This window comes from Bos taurus, chromosome 16 (assembly GCF_002263795.3).
Source record: "Bos taurus isolate L1 Dominette 01449 registration number 42190680 breed Hereford chromosome 16, ARS-UCD2.0, whole genome shotgun sequence".
NCBI classification, from domain to species: domain Eukaryota; kingdom Metazoa; phylum Chordata; class Mammalia; order Artiodactyla; family Bovidae; genus Bos; species Bos taurus.
The window spans coordinates 23,960,852-23,982,005 of NC_037343.1; the positions used below are offsets into that span (position 1 = coordinate 23,960,852).

General features: G+C 43.2%; 1 long non-coding RNA gene across 1 annotated transcript; it reads right to left on the reverse strand.

The window, feature by feature from the left end:
• Positions 1-9,141: 9,141 nt before the first annotated feature.
• On the reverse strand, positions 9,142-9,909 carry LOC132342421 (uncharacterized). Its single transcript, XR_009490788.1, has 2 exons — positions 9,759-9,909; positions 9,142-9,400 (listed from the first exon to the last, which is right to left on the reverse strand). It is a non-coding gene; the product is annotated as an uncharacterized lncRNA (long non-coding RNA).
• Positions 9,910-21,154: the final 11,245 nt, after the last annotated feature.

Here is a 21,154-nt window from a genome sequence, read left to right on the forward strand (position 1 = left end):
AACTCCTGAGCATGTGCACCTGATCCAAACCACCGACAGAAAGAGTAGGCCCTGCTCCCCAAAACTAGAGGAAGCTTGGTGTGCAGCAAGGAAGACCCAGCACAGCCAAAAATAAATAAATAAATATTTTTAAATGTTCTGTACTATTTATCACATTTCTCTCACTTCTGCTGGTAAATCCATTGTTTTACTTACCACTCAGGACTGCATTTTATTCTTACAGGGATTACCTTTGAGTGGTTCATAGCAATTCATCCCCTGAAGAGTTAGTTTCCTTATCTATGAAATGAGTATATAAATGCAGACCTTTGCATGTTATTGCAAAAAAAGATCTTCAACAGACATCTAATCTTTTTAATAAGATTTAAGGTATGCACACCATTCCATAGCTGACTGATCCAGAATTTCAACAGATGCCTTCACAAATGGAAATCCATTACTTACACGGTTAATCTTCACAGCAGAATTTCCTGGCTTTGATCACTGCAATCAATTTAGCTCCATTTAGGAATATTGCCTTCTTCCTGAGGCAATTTTCATATTGTCTATTTGTGTTTTCTCCAGCGATACCCATTTTGGAATTTCAGGCAAAAAGAATTACATACCCACTTCTCTCTGTACTCCACTCACTAGAGTGTAAACTCTATGAGGCTCAGAAGTTTTGTTTAATTTGTTCATTAGTTTATCACAAACATCTGGCATATAGTAGGTGCTCAAGAATAATGCATTGACTATATGAATCTACAAATGTACATACCCAGATTTTAGAGGGAATCAAACTATTTTAGCTATTAGCCTTTGAAGTCACAAGCCTCTGGGTTAGAATTTCAGCTCAGTTTACCAAATGAGGAAGCCAGAGCAAATTCTTAGGCTCTTTGAAATGCAATTTCCTCGTTTGAAACTTGGGGATGATACCTAATTCACAGGGCAGGTATGAGGATTAGAGGGGCATGCAGGCAAAGTACCTGGCCTGGGTCAAGTGTCAGCGGAAGCCCCAGCCCCTGGGAGGGCTCAGGAAGGGTCAGCTTCCACCCATCAGCAATCTCAAAGCTCTTCTTAGTTATTAATGTGTAATAGGCTGGTGTTGGGAAAGGAAATGGCAACCCACTCCAGTACTCTTGCCTGGAAAATCCCATGGACTGAGGAGCCTGGTAGGCTACAGTCCTTGGGGTCGCGAAGAGTTGGACACGACTGAGTGACTTCACTTTCACTTTTCACTTTCATTCATTGGAGAAGGAAATGGCAACCCACTCCAGTATTCTTGCCTGGAGAATCCCAGGGATGGGGGAGCCTGGTGGGCTGCTGTCTATGGGGTCGCACAGAGTCGGACACGACTGAAGCGACTTAGCAGCAGCAGCAGGCTGGTGTAGTTTGTCTTATTTTGTCTATGAGGGAGAAAGAGACATGATACTAATGGCCATTTAGTTACAGTTACATCTTGCTTCCCTCACTCTCTGGGATGCCCAGGGATGAGTTGGAATTTAGAATATACTTTGGGAGTTGAGGGAGGTGGTTTTGTAAAGACTGTTAAATAATTTCTTGTGTCTTTGGAGTAATTTTCAGCGTTAAAGAAGGAAACATGAGTTATCAGCCTATGACTTGAGCTTCTATCCATCTGGGAGGGGGCAGGACCATTGCGCATTGAAAGACATGAGAAGGAGAGCTGGTGACAGCACGCTCAATACCTTTAGCACATTAGTTACAGCCCACTGCATTGATCGGGACAATTTCCACTGCAACTTTCCTTTGGAATTCCTCGGGCTCAGAAGCAGCGGCTTCAGAGGCTCCTTAAAGAAAACTGAGCCCGTCCTTTTGCGGACAGTGTATTTGGCGGGTTAGATTTGATGGCTGGGTGGCTGACTCCAGGTAAACACATCCCCCTCGTGGCCTGGCTTGCCCAGTCTTCCTGCTCCTGGCTGTAGGGGACATGGGGCACAGAGGAAGCTGGGGAGGGAAGACTGGCTCATATGTTTGCAAGATCATCTTACAGGTTCCAGAGTAGAGTCCTGCTGCTACTGCTGCTAAGTCACTTCAGTTGTGTCCAACTCTGTGCGACCCCATAGATGGCAGCCCACCAGGCTCCCCCGTCCCTGGGATTCTCCAGGCAAGAACACTGGAGTGGGTTGCCATTTCCTTCTCCAAAGCATGGAAGTGAAAAGTGAAAGTGAAGTCGCTCAGTCGTGTCCGACTCCTACCCACCCCATGGACTGCAGCCCACCAGGCTCCTCCGTCCATGGTATTTGCCAGGCAAGAGTACTGGAGTGGGGTGCCATTGCCTTCTCCAAGAGAGTAGAGTCCTAGCCCCAGCTAAAGAGAAGCACGGATGTGCTGCCTAGTAAACTCCTCCTGGGATGGGGTTGGGGGAGGGGAAGCAGAAAGACAGAGAAGTGTCTGGAGTTGTGATTCCCAGGCAAGCAGGCCTTGGTTGTCACCAGCACCGTCCTTGCACTGGCAGCACGACTGCAGAGGAGCAAACTGCTGAGTCTTGGCCGAACGCTTTCCATTACTCAGTTTTCACAAAGTATGGCTCTAGATGCAGGTGTTTGGTGGGAAACTCTCTTAGTTGATCACTTCAGTACCATTAAGGCTCCACTACTGTATCAACCGCACACTCATCTGCTTAAGCAGCTCCTGTTTTTAATTGTGACACGTCTCAAGCAAGATGCTCCAAGAGCGCATTGAATAAAAATATTCAACAATTGTGACCAGGACAGTGAGGGTGACTTGATTCTTCCATTCCACCATGATTCAGGGAGAATTGGCCAAAGCTGGCACCTCAAGAACAGCATGGTGGGACATCCCTGGTGGTCCAGTGGCCAAGACACTGCACTCCAGTGCAGGGGATCTGGGCTTGATCCCTGGTCAGGAAACTAGATCCCACATGATACAACTAAGTGTTCCCCTGCCACAGCTAAAGATTCCACATGCCACAAATAAGACTCGGTGCAACCTAGTAAATTAAAAAAAAAAAAAAAGAACATTATGGTGAGCTGATGGAAGCAGTCAAGACTAGAGAGGGGTGAGGTCAACTGACCACAAAGAGATGGAGAGATCCGTGCAGAAGATCCAGAAGAAAAGAGAAGAGCAGGCAAGTACAAGATGTGGACAAGTATTCATATCAGCAGAGGGCCAGTTCACAGGTGAGGAGAGGCAACCAGAGCTCAGAACATCAGGTTCTAGACTTTTACTTCCTTCACTGCAAGATCCCAGCCCAAAGAAGGGGTCTGAGAGACAGGGAGTGACAGAGACTGAGATGGTATCAGGACCCCAGGATGCCTCCGGCAGGGCTCAAAGCCCACAGGCAGGTAGAGCTGGACAGTGGGCTCTGGGAGGCAGGACCTTCTTTTCTTTACATCTGCATCCAGATGGAAGGACACTGCCTGATATGAACAAGTACCCAATAAATATTTGTTGAGTGAACAAACGAAAGAAAACAAAGCAAAAGGCAAGCCGAGACATTCAGATTGAGTTAATACTGGGCTGGGCAGGCAGGCTGGAATTGTTTAGAAGTGCAGGTGCTTACAGTAAACAAAGACCATAGGTCTGTTCAAAGCAGCTGTAGGAATTAAGTCCAAACCCCACCTGTGGGTGGACTAAGGTTGAAGGACTATGCCTTGTTCATGACAGACCGACTCAGGAACCACCAGGGTCAAGGCATTTGGTTAGAGGGCTGACAGAGGTTGATATCTACAGGTGAGCCTTGCAGGTGATCTCCCTGAAGCAGGTTTTATTCCCTTATATGACATCTTTCCCTCATATGACATCCTTCCCTTGTATGACATCCTGTATTCAGGTCAAGGGACTTCTCTGGTAGCTCAGACGGTAAAGCGTCTGTCTACAATGTGGGAGACCTGGATTCGATCCCTGGGTCAGGAAGATTCCCTGGGGAGGGAAACAGCAACCCATTCCAGTACTCTTGCCTAGAAAATCCCATAGACGGAGGAGCTTGGTGCAGGCCACTGTCCATGGGGTCTCAAAGAGTTGGGCATGACTGAGCGACTTCACTTCACTTCATGCGGGTCAAGAAGCAACAGTTAGAGCCGGACATGGAACAATAGACTGGTTCAAAACTGGGAAAGGAGTACGTCAAGGCTGTATATTGTCACCCTGTTTATTTAACTTATATGCAGAGTACATCATGTGAAATGCTGGGCTGGATAAAGCACAAGCTGGAATCAAGATTTCTGGGAGAAATATCAATAATCTCAGATATGCCAGTGACACCACAATAATGGCAGAAAGCAAAGAGAAACTAAAGAGCCTCTTGATGAAAGTAAAAAGGAGAGTGAAAAAGCTGGCTTAAAACTCAAGATTAAAAAAAAAAATGAAGATCATGGCATCTGGTCCCATCTCTTCATGGTAAATAGGTGGGAAAACAGTGGAAACAGTGACAGACTATTTTCTTGGGCTCCAAAATCACTACAAATGATGACTACAGCCATGAAATAAAAAGATGCTTGCTCCTTGGAAGAAAAGCTATGATCAACCTAGACAGCATATTAAAAAGCAGAGACATTACTTTGCCAACAAAGGTCCATCTAGTCAAAGCTATGGTTTTTCCAGTGGTCATGTATGGACGTGAAAGTTGCACCATAAAGAAGGCTGATAGCCAAAGAACTGATGCTTTTGAATTGTGGTGCTGGAGAAAACTCTTGAGAGTCCCTTGGATTGCAAGGAGATCAAAGCAGTCAATCCCAAAAGAAATCAACCCTGAATATTTATTGGAAGGACAGATGCTAAAGCTGAAGTCCTAATACTTTGGCCACCTGATGCAAAGAACCAGCTCTTTGGAAAAGACCCTGATGCCTGGAAAGATTGAAGACAGGAGGAGAAGGGGACAACAGAGGATGAGATGGTTGGATGGCATCACTGGCTCAATAAACGAGTTTGAGCAGGCCCCAGGAGATGGTGAAGGACAGGGAAGCCTGGTGTGCTGTAGACCATGGAGTTGCAAAGAGTTGGACATGACCGAGCAACTGATCAACAATGTGACATCCTTCTGTGACTATGGCTCTGTCACTGAGGACCCAAGCACTCAGATTACCCACAGCAGGACAGATTCAGAGAACTGGAAGGCTGGTAGGGGTTCTGAAGGCTATTAAAAACAGACAAGGAAATTGGGACCAAAAGGAAATTAATGACTTGGTGGACAGAGTCCAGAATATTTTCTCTTTCACTCTGTTTGGTTTTCATATTTACATGGTTTGTGCTTTGGTCTGTGCCCATAAGAGATTGTAATCTCCCCAAGGAAGATATTTCTTATAACATCATTGTTTCAAGTACACATGGTATGAAAAATGATGGGCAAGCAGTTTCAAATACAGCTGTTGACTGATAGAATGAGTGAGTAAATTTTGTAAAAAAAATATATTTTTAAAGAAACAAGTGAGGGGGCTTCCCTGGTGTCTCAGTGGTAAAGAACCTGTCTGCCAATGCAGGGGACACATGCTCCATCCCTTTTCCAGGAAGATCCTACATGCTGTAGAGCAACCAAGCCAGTGCGCCACAAGTATTAGTGATGCAGTTGTGGCATCGCTAGAGCTCACACTTTGCAACAAGAGAAGCCACCTCAATGAGAAACCCACGCACACCTCAACTAGAGAGTAGCCCCCGCTCGCCACAACTAGAGAAAAGCCTTCGCAGCAAAGAAGACCCAGCACAGCCAAAAATAAAGAAAAAGACAAGTGATTTGTTTTGAAATTCAGATTCCCTGCACAATGAAAAATCTATAAAGAGCTCAATGTAGCCGCTTTTCCTCTCATGCATCTCCGATCTTCAGGATGCAGACAGTAATACCACCTCTGGTTTAGGGCCTGATAATAGAAACAGTGGAGATGAGATGGTCCTGGGTTTTCCTGGTGGTTCAGCTGGTAAAGAATCTGCCTGCAATGCGGGAGACCTGGGTTCGATCGCTGGGTTGGGAAGATCGCCTGCAGAAGGGAAAGGCCACCTACTCCAGTATACTGGCCTGGAGAATTCCATGGGCTCTATAGTCCATGGAGTCTCAAAGAGTCGGACACAACTGAGCGACGTTCACTTTCACTTTGTGATTTTATTAATTCAATTTTGAAAATTATACACACAACTTAAAAATTTAGAGTGTGCCCTCAATATTCTTTTTAGCCATATGTTTATTATGCATAAATGAAAACTGGTATTTTACAAATGACACATTCCGGTCAGCTTTTGTTATTTTATAACAACCTTACTTTATAAGTTAGCCTTTTGCATTTCTCTAATAGTATATTAAAATACATTAGGAATCATTAGGTCATTTGGAGTCTAAAAAACAAAACAAACAAAAACCAAATTCATAGATACAGAGAACAGACGGGTGGTTGCCAGAGGGGAGGGGCTTTGGGGATGGGTGAGATGAGTGAAGGGGGATTAAAGTTACAGACTTCCATTGACAAAGTAAACAAATCACAGGGGTGTAATGCGCAGCATGGTGACAATAGTTAATAATACTGTATTACGTATTTGAAACTTGCTAAGAGAGTCAATATTAAAAGTCCTCATCACAAGAAAAAAGTATTTTGTAACTATGTATGGTGACAGATGATAACTAGACTTATTGTGATCATTTCACAATGTATACAAATATCAAGTCTTTATGTTGTACACCAGAAACTAAAGCAATTTTATGTCAGTTATACCTCAATTTTAAAAAAGAAAGATGTAATTCCAGTGTTGCTGCTTAGTCTTTAAGTCATGTCTGACTCTTTTGCAACCCCATGAACTGTAGCCCATCAGACTCTCCTGTCCATGGAATTTCCCAGGCAAGATTACTGGGATGGGTTGTCATTTCCTTCTCTGGTGGGTCCTCCCAACCCAGGGATCAAACCTGCGTCTCCTGCATCATTGGCAGGCAGGTTTTATACCACCAAGCCACCGGGGAAGCCCCCAGTGTTGATGGGAGGCAATAAATTAAAAAAATCTCAAATTCTTCTTTAAAATGGTTAGTTCTTTCAAAGTGGAAACTCTGTGATTGGGAAAGAAAGGTTGGAACAGGGAAGAGGGGAGAGTGAATAGAGGGCCTGGACTGACATATACACACACTGCTGCTGCTGCTGCCAAGTCGCGCCAGTCGTGTCCGACTCTGTGCGATGCCATAGACGGCAGCCCATGAGGCTCCCCCGTCCCTGAGATTCTCCAGGCAAGAACACTGGAGTGGGTTGCCATTGTCTTCTCCAATGCAGGAAAGTGAAAAGTGAAGCGAAGTCGCTGAGTCTTGTCCAACTCTTAGCGACCCCATGGACTGTGGCCCACCAGGCTCCTCCATCCATGGGATTTTCCAGGCAAGAGTACTGGAGTGGGGTGCCAACTGCATATAAAATGGATAACTAATAAGAACCTACTGTATAGCACAAGGAACTCTACTCAAGATTCTCTAATGGTCTATATGGGAAAAGAATTTGAAAAAAAAGAGTGGGTATATATATATATGTATATAAAATGGAATCATTTTGCTGTACAGTTGAAATTGACACAGCACTGTAAATCAACTACACTTCAATAAAATTTTTTTTCAAAACAAGGAAGAAAGTCTAGAACGGTGGTCATACTGGCTAATGTTCTTTAGCACACTGGTTTGAAAGCAAAGGTACATATCCTGAGGAGTCCTCTAAAAACAAATATCCCAGGAATTCCCTTGCTGTCCAGCGGTTAGGACTCTGTGCTCTCACTACTGAGGGCCTGGGCTCAATGCCTTGTCAGGGAACTAAGATTCCACAAGCCACACAGCCAAAATAAAATAAAATAAAAAACATATATCCAGACCCAACTCTAAACAAGATTCAAAGATGGGACTCAAGCATTTTTATTTTGAAAAAACTCCCTGAGGATTTTGATGTACACTCTGATTAACAAACAGCACTAGAAGAAAAAAACCAAATTAACAAATTCTTTAGTGACTGCCCCAAGGAAAGTGATATTTCCTCTGAAAATTCTGAATTTCTCTTTCAATTTCCTCTTTCACGTTTGAAGTCTCTCCATCCACCCTCACCACCCTCCACCACTACTGGTACCCAGATTATTCAGCTTCAGCCCATTCACACTGCTCTCATGGAGGGTCTCCTAAAGTCATTCACACTACGATGTAGATAACTGATAAGGCTTAATACGTCATCCATGGACAGAAGCAGGGTCTCTGGGCCTTGGCACTGTTGCCATGCCGGGCTGGGTAACTCTGTTGTAGGGGCCATCCTACAGGAAGGACGTAGGGAACATCCTACCTGCAGGAAGTTTCGCGGTGTCACTCACGTAATCTACTCGCAAGACGACAGTACCACCCTCCCAGGTTATAACAGTCAAAAGTGTCTCCCCACATTGCCAAATGTCCCCTGGAGGGCAAACCTGCCCTGCCTTGAGAATCACTGAACTAGAAAACAACCCCAAATGTGTATCAGGAGGAGCTAGGGTGCTTTGTGCACAAAGATAGACCCTGTAGAAATTGAGAAATGGAGAAGATCATTATGGCTAAGAAATCTGGAGAACTTTATGTAAGAAGCAGAACCTACAGGGCCTGGATTAAGACACAGAGAGTATTATTGTCTCCACACACCCATCAGACCTCTATTTGTAGAGTGATTTGAGTTTTAACGATCAAAGGACGAGAAGGACTCTAACTATGGCATTTTAGGCCTGAGCTAATTCATGGCTGGAGTATTTGAAGAACTGGAGAGACTCTCCCTGTACTCACCCAATCCTGGCACTCTCCCAGAGGTAAAAATGGGCCTCAGGAATACTACTCAGCCATGGTAAGAATGAAATAATGCAGTGACATGGGTGGGCCTAGAAATTCTCATGCTAAGCAAAGTCAGTCAGAAAGAGAAAGACAAATACCATAGGATATCACTTACATGTGGACTCTAAAACAGGACACAAACGAACTCAGCTACGAAACAGACTCAGGAGAATAGACTTGCAGTTGCCAAAGGGTAGGAGGAGCAGGTGGAGGAGGGAAGGACTGGGAGTTTGAGATTTGCAGACGCAAATTAGTATATACAGAATGGATAACCGACAAGGTCCTACTGCGTAGCACAGGTAACTATATTCAATATCTTGTGATAAAATGTAATGGAAAATAATGTGATAAGGAATGTATATATATGTATAAATGAGTCACTTTGCAGACATTAGTACAACACTGTAAATCAACTCTACTTCAGTAAAAATGTTAAATAATAGCCCCGAGGAAGCAAACTCCCTTCAGAGAGAGTCTGGGAAGCTGGAGACAGTCCAGGTGAATTCCAGAAGTCAGGTCACTAAAGAGCTGCTCACTTCTGAGGGCCATCACAACCCTCCAGGGCCCTGCAACACTGGGCTGGAGCCAGCCCTGGGCCCCCAGGAGGCCTTTCCAGTAGACGCAGTCACCATTCAGAAGGAGTGTTGCTGTTGGCTGTGAAACAATAAAAAAGAATTACACAAAGGGTGTGGTGCCAGCAGGCCAAAGAGGCCTCAGTAAGGAGACATTTCTGAAGTCCGAAGGTGTGCGTGGGGGCTGTGTAAAGGCCCCGGTTAATTTTTAACCTCCGCAAGGATGAGTACTGAATCAGAGGACAGCATTTCTAGCATTTCTATGGTGTCAGGCAATATTCCTATTGAGGCCAGGGTGTCACCAGACAGGTACCAGGTGAGTAATGCCCTGGGCAGTGGCCCACTGTACCCTAAGTCACCTTCCCCCCACGGCCCAGTTTAAATTACACCGGGATCCAGGGTTTCACACTTGTCCTGGCTGACGTGTTCCTTCCAGCTACCTTTCCATTGTTCCACCTTCCTCTTCGTTGCAGCATTCAGGAGACTACTATTTCACATTGTTAACTCATTGCCATGGTTTCCATTCAATGAGCGGTGATGTCACAGCGATGAGAACTAGAGCTCTCTCTCTCCTCTGATTACAGCCTGCTACAGTTCCCTTGTCACATGCCCTACAATTCGGTTAATGCTCACAGCAATCAGTTCTCTTTTACATGGGTTCTGTCTTTCACTGGCCGTGTGATTTCCAGCTGATCGCAGGGCAGGGGCTGAGTGGAGATGAAAACTGGGACGGGCAGGATCCATGGGTGGCATCCAGGTGCAGGCTCTGTGCCTGATCACAGAGCAGCCTCAGGCACGGGCAGTAGAAATGACGGAATGGAAGATTACAAAGTCTGCAGCTCTTAAAAGTTCTATTTTGACATCAATAGCAACTTTTCAAATCAAGGTGAGTAAAAGGATACCCACTCCAGTATTCGTGCCTGGAGCATCCCACTGACAGAGGAGCCTGGCAGGCTGCAGTCCATAGGTCGCAAAGAGTTGGACACGACTGAAGCGACTGAGCACAAAAAGGTGTAAAAACTATCCGTCATCCCACCACATAGAGCTAATCATTATCAACATTTTCACTCTCACTCTAGACTTTATTCACACATATGGGTAGCAGGGAAAAGAGCCCATGAATGGAGACTGGGGATGTGGTAATCTCCTCACCTTAAACCTGATATAAGGGACTTCCAGGGTGGTCCAGTGGCTAAGACTCCGAGGTCCCAATGCAGGGGACCTGGGTTTGATCCCTGGTCAGGGAACTAGGTCCCACATGCCATTACTAAGCCCTGTCAAATAAATAAACAAATAAAATATTTTAAAAACAAACAAAAAAACTGATAAAGATGCGTGTTTTTTCTTGCCCATATGCATAGGGATCCCAGGGTTCTGGATAAAGGAAGAGGGAAGGGATTACACATGTTGACTAGAGGGAAAGAGATGAGGTTCTCCTGGGTTCTACGGAGTGGTTTGGAGGCACTGTGAATAAAAAGGGTTAGATATAATCAGATCTTAAAGGAGCTAATTCTCAGGACAGCCTGGGACTCAGACCAAAAGCAGCCTTGGTGGCCTTATTGGCAAAGAAACACACAGAAAGGACGCCCTTTCTCCCTGAATCCACTGCAGACTACTGAGCAGCCTTGAGGTTCACACCTTCTGTAAACAACCGTGTGCTTAGGCATATCTGACTCTTTTGAGACCCATGGACCCATCAGACTCCTCTGTCCATAGGATTTCCTAGGCAAGAATACTGGAGCAGGTTGCCATTTTCTGCTCCAGGGGATCTTCCCAACTCAGAGATCAAACCTGTGTCTCCTATATTGTAGGCAGATTCTTTACCACTAGTGCCACATGGGAAGCCACAGGCCTTCTGTGCCACAGGAAGGAATTGCCTTTGGGATGTCTCCCCTGGGATGTCTCGCAGGTGCCTCTAACTCAACAAGTCCCAGTGTGAACTCTTACCTATTCCCTTTCTCTTGCTGTGTTCCCAGCCTGTGATTGTCAGCACCATCATCTGCCAGTTGTTCAAGTCACACCCTTGGGAATGATGTTAGCCTTTGGCCTCTCCCTCGCCCTCCGTAATCCATCAACCACCAAGGCCTACCGAATCTACACGCCAGTTGTCTCTTGAATCCATTCCACTGCCTCTGTTCTAGTCCAGGACGACGTCGTCTGGTTACCTGTGTGGCTCCGTAGTCTCCTAGAAGCTATGCAGGCTTTGATCTCAGTCCCCCTCCACCCTTCCTCCCCGGGGCTGTCAGAGTGAACCTTCTAAAGCAAAGATAGAACCCTGTCTCTCTGCTGCTCACACAATGCCAGCAACACTTCATCCTCGATGGAGCCTGCCATCCCAGGGTCTACACAGCCAGGCCTGATTGTCAGTCTTGTAACTGTGCCTCAACCTACCTCCGCCTCCTCTTCACTCTTCATGCTTTTGTAACGTCAAACCATGCGAAATTCCGCAAATACATTGTATATTCTTTTTCCCCTCCTTCTCTCTCATCTGCACATTGCTCAGCTTATCTTCCTAAAAGCGACTCTCTTTACAATTCTCATTTCTAGGGTTTCTCACCTTTTAAAGGATCTCTGGCCCCTCTAGGGAGATTTAAGTATCTCTTCTCCTATGTTCTTATTGTAGTTTGTTCATAAATTCATTTCAGTTCCTTCACATTCTTCTGTCATGGAGGGTTAGCAAATCCATGTCTCCATTAATTTGTAAGCTCCCTTGGGAAGAGGGACATGACTTTTGATCTTGAGGTCCTAGCATTTAGCAACATGATTAGTGCCCATGAGGTGCTCAATAAATATTCAAGACACAGATGAATGAATGGATGGATAACCATTCATAAATGATAAATGATGAATAACCCCCAACTTTAAAACTAAACAATAAGCCCAAACCTTTGCCCCGTCTTTGAACTGTTCTCTGGGTGTAGATTATTGTACATCAGCATAAAGCAGGTTCTACCCACTCCTGTTTCCACAACAGGAGGTTCAGACATGGAAATTGGAGGCACAGGCTTTGGAGTGAGATCACCGTGAGTTCAAATTGGGCTTCTCTCATTTATTAGCCGAGTGACAGTCTAGCTACGTGAGCTTCTCTTTTCTACTAACTTCACAGCTTTATAATCTTACTCCTCTCCCTTCCCACTGTGCAGTCCAACTCCTTATTTGGTTGATGGTCCCAAAACATGCCAGACTTTCTCTCTCTTTCTGTTAAATGGGGTTATTACAGCATCCTTTATAGGATTGCTGTGAGGATGAAATGATATATTTTATATAAAGAGTTCAACATAATACCTGACAGGTAGGAATTGCTCAATAAGTGATGGTTGTTATTTCTATTATTTTTTCAGTCTTATTTCATCACTGTGTTATCCAGCCACTGAAATAATTGCCCTTAACCTTTTTAGTGTCAAAGACTCTCTTAGTCTTTGATGTCAAAGTCTTTGCACATGAACACAAATTTTACATATAATTTCAAGAGTGTCAAGAAACTCCACAAACAGTTCCTTGGAATCCACACTGGGACTCCTTCACTAGAAGGTGGAAAAGTAAACCGGATGAATTATTCTAACTGCATTCTGCTTTAAAAAAATCTGAAACATAGCTATAAACTGTCAATAACTGAGTGAAAGACAAGAGATGCATCTGAATTTCTTAATACTTCTGGCAAAATGCCATCAGACTAAGGTAATTATTTAAAGAAAAAACTTGATGGCTTTCAAAAATGCAGCTCAGGGACTTCTCCTAACTTTCTAGTGGACCCTATCTGCCTCTCTGGACACTGGTTAGTGGTTCTCCTAACAGTTTTCAAGATGGATAAATCAATGAGAATTCATTAGCTATGTGTGTGCGCTAAGTTGCTTCACTTGTGTCCAACTCTATGTGACACTATGGACTGTAACCCACCAGGCTCCTCTGTCCTTGGGATTCTCCAGGCAAGAATACTGAAGTGAATTGCCATGCCTTCCTCCAGGGATCAAACCTGCATCTCTTATGTCTCCTGTGTTGGCAGGCAGTTTCTTTACTATTGGCACCACTTGGGAAGCCCCTCATTAGCCATGAAAATGAAAGTATTAGCCATTCAGTCATGTCTGACTCTTTGCAACCCCATGGACTGTAGCCCCCCAGGCTCCTCTGTCCACAGAGTTGGCACTATCAAATAATGCAATAAAGGAAAGTTTTAAAACTAATTAAAATTCAGAAACACTAGGCATTGTTCTGGGTTTCACTGTGTCAGCTGGAAATCATCCACTGTCAGTGTCTGGAAATGACGCAGACAACATGGCAATCAAAACCTAATCAGTGCTTGTCTTTCTAATAGAACTTATCAGGCACCAACTTGCTTTGTGTCAATAGGGGAATAGAGTTTTTCTTTTTAAATACATTATAACCTTTTACAATAAGTGAAATGTACTAGGAGCCCTCTTGATTTAAAGGACTATGATGATCAAATGTATAAAAAGTTAAGAATCCTTCTCTTTATTAGCAATTACCCAGTAATTTTAATATGTTATATGTTTGGATTTTATCATTTAGGATATTTTAATAACAAAATACAGCCATACAGCATTGAGGTCATCTGCAAAGCACCTAATTTTTCTTTCTACTTTGGGAAAACACCACATTTGAACTAACCCTCATTTGGGCTGCAATTAGTATTTTAGTGAAGCTTGAAATTGCTCAACTAGAATTGGGAGCTATGCCAGTCCACATACAGAATTTTCTAGGTAACCATCAGAGCTCTAAAGAGAATGTCAGGGTTTCGAGGAATAAACATCTGCTGTGTGACCTGAAAGTAACAAGGTAAAGGTTCAACCCTCCTGTCATTCTTGGGCACTTTGGTGGAGACCACTTATTCCTCTCCAGTGTCCATTCTCTTCTCTTTATTTAATAGGAAACTTCCTCTCAAGTTCTGACAGGCACATGGCTGACCAACAGAAAACTACATTTCTCAGCCTCCTCATAGCTATGGCCATGGGCCCCAGTTCCCACCCATGAGATGTGAGTAGGAGGGACCAGTGCAACTCCTCTGATGTATCACATGCTTAAGATAAATTTGATTCCATCCTTATCTCCTCTTTTTCATTCCCAGAAATTAGATTGAGGATGAAGTATGAACCAGTTGTGACCATCAGACTAGAACAGCATCTTGCAGGAAGATTGAGCAACAGGAGAAAAGAAGCCTGGGTCCTTGGTCCTTGGTCCTTGGAGAGGCACAGCCACTTCTCAACCTTGGACTGACTGCGGACATCTGGTCTATAATGAGAGAGAGAGAGAAAGAGAGCACTCAGTTTCTAGCCTTTAAGACTGTATATGCACCTCTTTGTTGTAGCAGCCTAGCTTGTACCCTAATTGACCTACACACCCCTTTAGAATGATACACAGCTTGCTAGGTATGTGCTAAGCTCGTTGCCAATGATCTCTGTACACTTTTATGCAAACCCCGTCTGTTGAACATGGACTCTCTTCTAGCCAATAGCATCTGACAAATATGATGGATGTCCATGATTATGTTTCAAAAGATAATTACTTCTCTAACAGATTTTTGCTGGTTTTGATGATGCAAGCTGCCAGGTTGAAGAGGCCCATGGGGCAGGGAACTGAAGGAAGAGCCAGCCAGAAACTGAGAACCTAGGTCCAACAGTCCACAGTGGCCTCAATTCTGCCAACAACCCTAGGGGATGGGAAATAGATTCTTAAGACCCGAAGACAGCTACTCCCAGTTGACACCTTGATTGTTGTCTGTGAAAGGGTCTGTAGTATTAGAACTAGTTAAGCCATGTTCAGATTTCTGACCCACAGGGACTCTGAGACAATAAGTGTGTATTGTTTCAAGCTTTGTGTTAATTTGTTATGCAGTAATAGTAAACTATGCCACACAGACATACTTTTACTTCCACACAATGATACGTCACAGACATCGTGTATTGACATCAGAATACTAATTCTAAAATATCAGAGGAAGTGAGCTAGACTCTCATAGGGCAAAGGGTGCAGTCCCTGAGTTCTCAGGTTTGACCTTCCACTTTGGGGTCCACAGACTTGATTTATTCATAAGCCCAGAGTCGTTCAGGCTCAGGGGAACTTAACTGGCTAAACAAACTCTCAAAAGACTTCTATCTAAATCAGAATGCTAATTTGTTAATTTACCTCGAGGAAGAAAACTTTCAAGTGGATCAGATAAATTATATCTTTATAAATTGGAGCTTTTTGAGGCTCAGTTACATTGAAAAAAGTAGGGAAAACCGCTAGACCATTCAGGTATGACCTAAATAAAATCCCTTATGATTATACAGTGGAAGTGACAAATAGATTCAAGGGATTAGATCTGATAGATAGAGTGCCTGAAGAAGAACTATGGACAGAGGTTCGTAACATTGTACAGGAGGCAGTGATCAAGACCATCCACAAGAAAAAAAAAAAATGCAAAAAGGCAAAATGGTTGCCTGGGAGGCCTTACAAATAGCTGAGAAAAGAAGAGAAGCTAAAGGCAAAGGAGAAAAAGAAATATATACCCATTTGAATAGAGAGTTCCAAAGAATAGCAAGGAGAGATAAGAAAGCCTTCCTCAGAGATCAATGCAAAGAAATAGAGGAAAACAATAGAATGGGAAAGGCTGGATATCTCTTCAAGAAAATTAGAGATACCAAGGGAACATTTCATGGGAAAAGGGGCACAATTAAGGACATAAATGGTATGGACCTAATAGAAGCAGAAGATATTAAGAAGAGGTGGCAAGAATATACAGAAGAACTATACAAAAAAGATCTTCATGACCCAGATAACCACGATGGTGTGATCACACATCTAGAGCCAGATATCCTGGAATGCGAAGTCAAGTGGGCCTTAGGAAGCATCACTTGAACAAAGCTAGTGGAGGTGATGGAATTCCAGTTGAGCTATTTCAAATCCTCAAAGACGATGCTGTTTAAGTGCTGCATTCAATATGCCCACAAATTTGGAAAACTTAGCAGTGGCCACGGGACTGGAATATGTCAGTTTTCATGCCAATCCGTAAGAAAGGCAATGCCAAAGAATGTTCAAACTACTGCACAATTGCACTCATGTTACACGCTAGTAAAGTAATGCTCAAAATTCTCCAGGCTAGGCTTCAGCAGTAGGTGAATCATGAACTTCCGGATGTTCAAGCTGGATTTAGAAGAGGCAGAGGAACCAGAGATCATATTGCCAACATCCGCTGGATCACAGAAAACTCAAGAGATTTTCAGAAAAACATCTACTTCTGCTTCATTGACTATGCTAAAGACTTTGACTGTTGTTGTTGATCACAACAAACTGGAAAATTCTTCAAGAGATGGGAATACCGGACCACCTTACCTGCCTCCTGAGAAATCTGTATGAAGGTCAAGAAGAAACATAACTGGACATAAAACAACAGACTGATTCCAAATCGGGAAAAGAGTACGTTAAGGCTGTATATGGTCATCCTGCTTATTTAACTTATATGCAGAGTACACCATGTGAAATACTGGGCTGGAAGAAGCACATGCTGGAATCAAGATTATCAGTAACCTCAGAAATATCAGTAACCTCAGATATGCAGATGACACCACCCTTATGACGGAAAGCGAAGAACTAAAGAGCCTCTTGATGAAAGTGAAAGAGGAGAGTGAAAAAGTTGGCTTAAAATTCAACATTCAAAAAACTAAGATCATGGCATCTGGTCCCATCACTTCAGGGCAAAAAATGGGGAAACAGTGGAAACAGTGAAAGACTTTATTCTCTTTGGCTCCAAAATCACTGCAGATGGTGGCTGCAGTCATGAAATTAAAAGAGGCTTGCTCCTCAGAAGAAAAGCTATGACCAACCTATACAGCATATTAAAAAGCAGACTTTACTTTGCCTACAAGATCCGTATAGTCAAAGCTACTGGATTTTCCAGTAGTCATGTATGGATGTGAGAGTCAGACCATAAAGAAGGCTGAGCACTGAAAAACTGACGCTTTTGAACTGTGGTGTTGGAGAAGACTCTTGAGAGTCCCCTGGACAGCAAGGAGATCAAACCAGTGATTCCTAAAGGAAATTGGTCCTGAATATTCATTGGAAGGACTAATGCTGAAGCTGAAGATACAATACTTTATTGCAAAGAGCCGACCCATTAGAAAAGACCCTGATGCTGGGAAATATTGAAGGCAAGAGGAGAAGAAGGTGACAGAAGATGAGATGATTGGATGGCATCACCGACTTGATTGACATGAGGTTGAGCAATCTCCAGGAGTTGATGATGGACAGGAAAGCAGTTCATGGGATCACAAAGATTTGGACACGACTGATCAACTAAACTGAACTTAATGCCTTCTTCTTTTCCATTCGTCTTTTACCAGAAAAACTGCACATGCACACATATATGCATATAAATGTATAGATAGATGATAGAATGATAGATATGGGTATAGTTGATAGGTAAATATAGTTATAAATAGATAATAGATATAGATGGATAATCTTATACATTTCTACTTTCAGACCACACTTCTGATATCAATCGTGATACTATTGATTAGGTCACAGCTTGCTTTCACAATCATCCATGCCTTGATTAGATTTCTAGATCTGGTTAAACCTGCTTAGTTCTAGGAAACATCTGAAAGTCCAGATGAGCCTAGAGCTTACCATCTCAGTCTCCTCCTCAGGGTTGAGTCTTGCTCAGACAAAAATGACTTTTCATTCACTTTCCCTTGGCATCCTTGGCCAAAACGATCAAACTCTGGCCGCCCAAACCATCTGTCTGTGGCACCCTCAGTGCCTAGGCTTTCTACTTGCTCCCACCTACTGCTCATAGACAATGACTCTTTAATGCATTGTCACAGGCACCTCTTGCGTCCCACCTCACATTCTCTCTGCCCACCTTTTTCCTCCAGTACTGCTGTGCCAATCAGCTTCAGGCAGCTGGAAAGCTGATGGCGTATTGCCTCAGCTGCACCTTTTTATCTTTTGACTTCTACCTGGGGCATCTTAGAAGCTTTAGCACAGGACACCTGCACAAACTTGCTTTGCACTCACACTGGTACCGCCTCACTGATGGGAAGTTTCAGCTGCCCAGCATAACACTTGATGAAGGGGAGAAGACACCAGTGGATAAATTCTAAGGTTTATTCCATATGGCTTCTCAGAAGATTTTGAGGACAGGACTGAGCCCCCCTCACTCACAGTGGTGCTCATTGCTTGCTCTCCCCAATCTCCCATCCTATTTCTTAGGATTGCTTCTAAAATCAATCAACTACAGGCAAGCTCAATTAACTCAGGCTCCACTTTCTGGGGAAACCCTGGCTGAGACTCACTCTGAGGCTCATTCCACCTGGGCTCTCCCTCTCGGATGCGCACTTACTGACTTCCCTGCCAGTGCTCCCATGATGTCTTTGGCCTGGGGCTCTTCCCCTCCATTGCCACTATTGCCATTGTGCAACACAACAAAGGTGACCCAACCACCGCCCAAGTGTTACATATTGCTTTGACCTTCTTTTCTTAAATGGAAATCAATCCTGAATATTCATTGGAAGGACTGATGCGGAAGCTGAAGCTCCAATACTTTGGCCATCTGATGCTGGGAAAGATTGTAAAGCAGGAGGAGAAGGGGATGACAGAGGATGAGATGGCTGGATGGCATCACTGATTCAATGGACATGAATTTGAGTGAACTTCAGGAGATAGTGAAGGACAGGGAAGCCTAGTGTACTGCGGTCCATGGGGTCGCAGAGTCAGACACGACTGAGCAACTGAACTACAACTACTTCTGCATACCCACTGGAAACTGACATAATCCTCCATGGCTCCATTTCCCATTTTTATACATACACATCCCCCTCTTTGTCCTGTTTCTTCATTTTAAGCCCCATTCTCCAATCTTGAAACCTCATGAAGTTTCTGGTTCAGTGACCATTTTTTCATTTTCTTTGAGCTTCATTCCTTCTCTCTTCATTCTAGACTTTATGCTTCATTGCTTCAACTGCTTCCAGGAGGGCCCTTGGCCTTTCTGCTCCTGTATGTTTTGCTTTCTGGAACTTATTATGATCCAAATTATCCAATGATCTCATTGAAAATCAAGCAGTTGAACCCTGCTGCATAAATTCACACCATCAAGGAGAATGGTGCCACTCTAGACATGGTCTCCAAGCTCAGATGGACATTCCTCATTCTCCCACCCTATCTGATTATATGTCCTGCTTCCAAGCTATGCATGTACATTAGACACACACATTTGACACATACCTCTTATATGTCATGTGTTGCATTAAGGATGGAATTTTGAATACAAATATGGTCCCCATCCTTCCTGAAACTTATATTGTACTTAAATCATTATACTGTACTTGCTGATTCCCTCATTAGGCTCACTTCATTTTATTTATATTTTGATTTCACAGTGTATGAGATATAGGAAGTGTTATATATATTTTTGTTGTATAAATAAACAAATGAATGAAAAAGATAACTACTGCAGATAATTAAGCCTACCTAGAATATCCAAATTTTCCTATTCAACAGTCAAAGGGCTGTCTGTTCTCAGAGTGACTATAAGATGCATGAGAAGAAAAAAAGCATCATTTGATTTGACTTCTCTACCTCAAATATTTATTGCCATTCTCCATTTAGATATCAAGTTTTAAAAAATTTGTCAAGTTGTTTAGGACAAATGCCATCCAAGACAGTACATTTCCCCTCATACAGTGGTGTGGGTGTCCCTGTCCTTGTCAGTTAAACTTGTGTCTTTTAGTCTCTGTCTCCCTGTCTTTCTTTGTTTTTATTTTTTTTTTAATTCATTTTTTTGGTTGCAACAGATCTTGGTTGTTGCATGCAGGATCTTTAATTGCAGCATGCAAACTCTTAGTTGCAGCATCTGGGATCTAGTTCTCTGACTAGAAATCGAACCCTGGCTCCTGCACTGAGAGTGCAGAGTCTTAGCCACTGGACCACCAGGGAAGCTCCTTCCTTGTCTTTCTGAGGGTCTTTCCTGGTTAGCTGACCTCTGTCTCATCTGGACATTAATTCCTGTGCTGGGGCGGGGAATGCCTGAGTATTTAGAAACCATCTAGGTTACCATTGCATTGCCTGTTGGTCAGGGGAGATCTCCATTGACAAAGAAGTCAATAAGTCAGGGGGAAGGCATGGCAATGGAAAGGGGCTTGAGACAGAGAAAGTGACTGTGAGCAAGAAAAAACTCCTTCAAGGCTATAATTCAAAAAGATACACGCACAACTCTGTTCCGAGCAGCAGTCTTCACAATAGGCAAGACATGGAATTGTCCATCGACAGATAAATGGATAAAGAAGATGTGGTACATATATACAATGGGATATTACTCGATCATAAAAAAGAACGAAATAATGCCATTTGTAGCAACATGGATGGACCCAGACATCATCATACTAAGTGAAGTAAGTCAGAATGAGAAAGACAGATCCCATATGACACCACGTATAAGGGGAATCTAAAATCGGACACAAATGAATTTATCTACAAAAGAGAAACAGACTCACAGACATGGAGGACAGGCTTGTGGTTGACAAAGGGCGGGACGGATGGATTGGAAGTTTGAACTTAGCAGATTAACAGATACAAACTATTGTATATAGAATGGATAAATAACAAGGTCCTACTACACAGCACAGGGAACTATATTCAATATTCTGTAATAAGCTATAATGGAAAAGAATATTTAAAAGAATAGGTGTATACACACACACGTGTGTATATATATAACTAAATCACTTTGCTGTACATGTAAAACTAACACAAAGTTGTAAATGAACTAAATTTCAATAAAATAAAATTTTAAAAACCAAGTGAAAAAGAACAAGTTCCTCTTCTTTGAACTACAAACTCA